Source organism: Jaculus jaculus, unplaced genomic scaffold, assembly GCF_020740685.1.
Source record: "Jaculus jaculus isolate mJacJac1 unplaced genomic scaffold, mJacJac1.mat.Y.cur mat_scaffold_34_1_3701052_arrow_ctg1, whole genome shotgun sequence".
NCBI classification, from domain to species: domain Eukaryota; kingdom Metazoa; phylum Chordata; class Mammalia; order Rodentia; family Dipodidae; genus Jaculus; species Jaculus jaculus.
In genome coordinates this window covers 2,624,549-2,631,435 of record NW_025423490.1, presented here as the reverse complement: position 1 = coordinate 2,631,435, position 6,887 = coordinate 2,624,549, and positions in this window count along the sequence as shown.

Below are 6,887 nucleotides of genomic sequence, written 5' to 3'. Positions count from 1 at the left end.
TTTTGATATCATAATGTCTCACTGTGACATCACAATACACTATGTCAAATCACAATGCTCAACTGTGAAGTCAAAATACCCCACTGTAACATCACAAAACACCACTCTAATTTCACAATGACCCATTGTGACATCACAACATGACTCACTGGCTTATGGTAATGCCAAGCTGTGATATTACCATGCTCCCATATGGCATAATAAAACTATTTTTCATCACAATTCCTACTGTAACATAACAATGCCCTACATTACATTAATACATTATTACATTAATAGCACCATTATTTTCAGCAATATAACAATACCCTGTAGTCACAACAGAAATCTCAACAGTAACATCACAACTATCCACCTTTCTCACCACAATACCCAACTATGCAATTCCAATGCCCAACTGTCACACCACAAAGACCAACTGACTGATCAAAATATCCCATAATGTAATAAATGCATAATTTACTTCACAAAGCCTCACTCTGAAATCACAGTGCTCCACTGTGACCAAACATAACCTCCCTGTGACATCACAGTGATCCACTGTGATATAACAATGCTCCATGTGACATCATAATACCTATTGTGACATCAAAAAGCTGCATTCTGATTTAACAATGCCACGGTGTGACACCACAAAGCCCAACTGTAACAACATACTCTGACATCACAATGCCCCAGTGTGATATAACAATGTTCCACAGTAACAAAACAATACCCAATGTGACATCAGAGAGCCTCACTATGATTTCGCTATGCCCAACTGTGATATCACAATTCTCCACTCTTCATCACAAAGTTCCTCTATGACATCACAATTCCTCACTGTGATATCACAGTGGTCTAATGGGAAATCACAATGACACATTGTCATCATAATGTGTCTCTGTGACATCACAGAGCTGAACTATAACATCATAATGTCCCAGAGTGACATCACAATGCCATATTGTGACATCGAAAAGCCCCACTGATACTTCACAATGCCCCACTGTGATATCAAAATGCTCCACAGTGACATCACAATGACTCACTGTTTCATGTAATGCACAGTTATTACATCATAATGCCCCAATAAGACATATATTAAAACCAACTTGGACTTCCGGTTAAGATGGCGGCGTAGGTACCACGCCAAAGCAGCCTAGGGGGAAAAAGACCAAAAAAACTCAGCAGAATACACACTTTTACTAAAAAGTGAGGTGTATAGAAAATTGAGGCGGCAGCAGAGAAGTGGAAGAGTTATAGAGCATCCAGAGCCTGCACAGGCGGGAAGGGCGGCTCCGGCAGCTTGGCCAATCGCCGCAACCGCGGCGCAGCAGAAAGCCGCCAGACTCTCGGCTCGAGCCGCAGGAAAAGCCAGGTGCGGGATTTTCCCCTCGCACCGCACTCTCCGCAACTCGGGAAACGTGAGAGGAGAGCGGCAGCGAGCAGCGGAGGAGAAGACCGCGAGGTAGAGGCACACGTGGAGCAGCCGCGGCTCCCTCCCCTCCCCCACCGCCTGAGCCCAGCTGAAGCGAACACAGGGGCGGCCCGGGACCGGCCACGCCAACTTAGGCTGACGGCGGGACCCAGACGGGATCAGGGTTCGGCAGCAACTTCAGCGGCTCCAGCACCGGTACCAGCGGCCCCAGAAGCAGCGGACCCAGGAGCGGCAGCGGCGGCAGATCCCGCAGCAGCGGCTTCGGGGGGAGCAGCAGCGGTGGACACGGCAACAGCAGCTTCAGCAGCGGTGGTGGCGGCTATGACAGCAGCAGAGGCAGCAGCAGTGGCTCGGTTTGCCCCGTAGTAAAAGCAAGTGCCCAGCTCCAGAAATCAGAACAGCAGCCTGACGACCCAGGCAGCAACTTGACTGAGACCAAAATCACCCAAGGTAACTGGGATTGCACCAGGGAAGGGTCTCACTTGGTCACAAGCTGACTTGGATCCCTCAACAGACCAGAAATCTAAACCTCTTTGTTGATAGAGGATCTGGCCATTATAATAACTACTCTTGCATACATACTCGGGGCTGTTATTGATTGAATGTGTACCGAGTTTAGTTAAATTTTAGAATCTACCTGTATTTTATTCCATTCAGCCTGCTTGAATACTCCTGTAGCAGGGAAACTCAACCCCTGGGAACATCTTTGTAGATACTCTGAGAGTCTTAGGAGCCACACCTAATACCTTAAGGTCCTACCCTGAAAATATATTACATCAAATCAATTGATACAGCTAAGAATACACAGCTAGCTAGAAAATCCAAGCATTAACTTAGTCCAAGATGCAAAAATATATACATTATAACACAAGAAACACTAAAAGGCAAGACAATATAAATCCACCTAAAAGTATTAATGCATCAGAAATGTCCTCCAGTGAGAAAGAGTTAGAGGAAATACCTGAGAAAGAGTTCAAAAGAATAATTATAAATATGTTCAAAGAGGTCAAAGAACACATGAAAATAATCAAAGAAGAAATCAAAGAGGAAATCAAAGAGGAATTCAAAGGAATCAAAGAAGAGGCAGGACACCAATTTAATGAAATAAAGAAGGCAATACAAGACATAAATAGGGAAATAGAAATAATAAAGAAAAAACAGTCAGAATTACTAGCAATGAAGAACACAGTTAATGAAATAAAAAACTCTGTAGAAAATCTCACCAGTAGGATGGATGAGGGAGAGGACAGAATATCTAAGCTAGAAGACCAGGTGGCAGACCTAATGCAGTCCAACAAAGAGAAAGACAAACTTATAGAAAAGTATGAGTGGGAATTTCAAGATATTCGGGACACTATGAAAAGATCCAATATAAGAATTCAGGGCATAGTAGAAGGAGAGGAAATCCACTCCAGAGGCATAGTAGGCATCTTCAACAAAATCATAGAGGAAAATTTCCCCCAAATTGGGAAAGAGGTGCCAATACAGATACAGGAAGCCTTTAGAACCCCAGCCAGACAAAACCCAGAAAGAACCTCTCCTCGCCACATTATAATCAAACTTCCAAACACACAAACCAAAGAAAAAATATTGAAAGCAGTTAGAGAGAAAAATCAAGTTACCTACAAAAGCAAGCCCATCAGGATTACAGCAGATTATTCAACACAAACTTTTAAAGCCAGAAGGGCTTGGAGTGATATATTCCAAGTTCTGAAAGATAACAACTGTCAACCAAGGTTACTTTATCCTGCAAAGTTATCCATTCAAATAGATGGAGAAATAAAGACATTCCATGACAAAAGCAGGTTAAAGGAGTATTTGAAGACAAAACCAGCTCTACAGAAAATACTTGATAGAATCCAACATGATGAACAAAAGGAAAAGCACACATATAAGGAACCTAGAAAAAACCAGCTATACTCAAATACCAGTTAACAGAAGAGAGCACAGGTAGAACCAGTAACACACACACACACACACACACACACACACACACACACACACACACACACACACAAATGGCAAACATAAATAAACACCTTTCAATAATATCTCTTAATATCAACGGTCTCAATGCCCCAACGAAAAGACATAGATTTGCAGACTGGGTTAAAAAGCAGGATCCTACAATTTGTTGTCTTCAAGAAACTCACCTTTCTACAAAGGATAGACATTATCTTAGGGTGAAAGGTTGGAAGACGGTGTTTCAAGCAAATGGGCCTAGAAAACAAGCAGGGGTTGCTATCCTAATATCAGACAGGGTAGACTTTAGTCCGACGTTAGTCAAGAAAGATAAGGAAGGTCACTTTATATTGAATAAGGGCACACTCCAACAGGAGGACATTACAATCCTAAACATATATGCACCTAACATGGGGGCTCCCAAATTCGTCAAACAAACACTATTAGAACTAAGGTCACAGATAACACCAAACACAGTGGTGGTGGGTGACTTTAACACCCCACTCTCATCAATTGACAGGTCATCCAGGGAAAGAATAAACAGAGAGGCATCTGGACTAAATGAGGTCATAGAAGGAATGGACCTAACAGATATATACAGGACATTTCATCCAAAGGCTGCAGAATATACATTCTTTTCAGCAGCACATGGAACATTCTCTAAAATAGACCATATATTAGGACACAAAGCAAATCTTAACCAATTCAGGAAAATTGAAATAATTCCTTGCATTCTATCTGACCACAATGGAATTAAACTACCAATCAGTAGCAAGAAAGGCTATAGAGCATAGACAAAATCATGGAAACTAAACAATACACTACTAAATGATGAGTGGGTCAATGAAGAAATCAAAAAAGAAATCAAAAAATTTATAGAGTCAAATGATAATGAGAACACAACATACCAAAATCTCTGGGACACAATGAAGGCATTTCTAAGAGGTAACTTTATAGCCTTAAGTGCCTATATTAAGAAATTAGAAAGGTCGCAAGTAAACGACCTAATGCTTCGCCTTAAAGCCTTGGAAAAAGAAGAACAAGGCAAACCAAAAAGTAGTAGACGGGAAGAAATAATAAAGATTAGGGCAGAAATTAATGAAATAGAAACAAAAAGAACAATCCAAAGAATTAATGAAACAAAGAGTTGGTTCTTTGAAAGGATAAACAAGATTGATAAACCCTTAGCAAATCTGACCAAAAGAAAGAGAGAAGAGACACAAATTAATAAAATCAGAGATGAACAAGGTAACATCACAACAGATTCCAGAGAAATTCAAAAAATTATAGGGACATACTATAAAAGCATATACTCCACAAAGTATGAAAATCTGAAAGAAATGGATGATTTCCTTGATCTATATGACCTACCTAAATTAAATCAAAATGAGATTAATCACTTAAATAGACCTATAACAAACATGGAGATCCGAGCAGTTATCAATAATCTCCCAACTAAAAAAAGCCCAGGCCCGGATGGATTCACTGCTGAATTTTACCAGACTTTTAAGGAAGAGCTAACACCATTGCTTCTTAACCTTTCCAGGATATAGAAAAAGAAGGAATTCTACCAAACTCTTTCTATGAGGCCAGCATCACCCTGATACCAAAACCAGGCAAAGATAGAACAAAAAAAGAAAATTACAGACCAATCTCCCTCATGAACATAGATGCAAAAATTCTCAACAAAATATTGGCAAACAGAATACAAGAGTATATCAAAAAGATCATTCACCCTGACCAAGTAGGCTTTATCCCAGAGATGCAGGGATGGTTCAACATACGCAAATCTATAAACGTAATACATTACATAAACGGGTTGAAGGACAAAAATCACATGATCATCTCATTAGATGCAGAGAAAGCATTTGACAAAATCCAACATCCCTTCATGATAAAAGTCCTACATAGACTGGGAATAGAAGGAACATATCTCAATATAATAAAGGCTATTTATGACAAGCCTACAGCCAACATATTACTAAACGGGGAAAAACTGGAAGCTTTTCCACTAAAATCAGGAACAAGACAAGGGTGTCCACTGTCCCCACTACTATTTAATATAGTTTTGGAAGTCTTAGCCATAGCAATAAGGCAAGAGACACACATAAAAGGGATACAAATTGGAAAGGAAGAAATCAAGTTATCATTATTTGCAGATGACATGATTCTATACATAAAGGACCCTAAAGACTCTACTAGCAAGCGGTTAGAGCTGATCAAAACCTACAGCAATGTAGCAGGATACAAAATAAATACACAGAAATCAGTAGCCTTCATATATGCTAACAACAAACACACAGAGGATGAAATCAGAGAATCACTCCCATTCACAATTGCATCAAAAAAAAAAAAAGTACCTTGGAATAAACCTAACGAAGGAAGTAAAGAATCTCTACAATGAGAACTTTAAAACACTTAAGTGAGAAATTGCAGAAGACACTAGAAAGTGGAGAAACATCCCTTGTTCCTGGATTGGAAGAATCAATATTGTGAAAATAGCAATCTTACCTAAAGCAATCTATACATTTAATGCAATCCCTATCAAAATTCCAAAGGCTTTCTTCATGGAAATAGAAAAAACAATCCAAAAATTCATTTGGAATCACAAAAAACCTCGAATATCTAAAATAATACTGAGCAACAAAAAAGAGGCTGGTGGTATCACCATACCTGATTTTAACCTATACTACAGAGCCATAGTAACAAAAACAGCATGGTACTGGCACAAAAACAGACATGTAGATCAGTGGAACAGAATAGAGGACCCAGATGTAAGCCCAAGTAGCTGTAGCCACCTGATATTCGATAAAAATGCCAAAAATACTCATTGGAGAAGAGACAGCCTCTTCAGCAAATGGTGTTTTGAAAACTGGATAAATATCTGCAGAAGGAGGAAAATAGATTCTTCTCTCTCGCCATGCACAAGAATTAAGTCCAAATGGATTAAAGACCTTAACATCAGACCGGAAACTCTGAAACTGCTAGAGGAAAAAGTAGGGGAAACCCTTCAACATATTGGTCTTGGCAATGACTTTCTGAATACAACCCCAATTGCTCAGGCAATAAAACCACAGATTAAACACTGGGCCCTAATGAAATTACAAAGATTTTGCACCACAAAGGACACAGTGAAAAAAGCAAAGAGGCAACCTACAGAATGGGAAAAAATCTTCGCCAGCTATATATCTGATAGAGGATTAATATCTAGGATATACAAAGAACTCAAAAAGTTAAATAATAAGGAATCAAACAAGCCAATCAAAAAATGGGCTAAGGAGCTAAATAGAGAGTTCTCAAAGGAAGAAATACGAATGGCATATAAGCATCTAAAAAAATGTTCTACGTCACTAGTAATCAGGGAAATGCAGATTAAAACTACATTGAGATTCCATCTCACTCCTGTCAGATTGGCCACCATCATGAAAACAAATGATTATAAATGTTGGCGGGGATGTGGAAAAAAAGGAACCCTTCTGCACTGCTGGTGGGAATGCAATCTGGT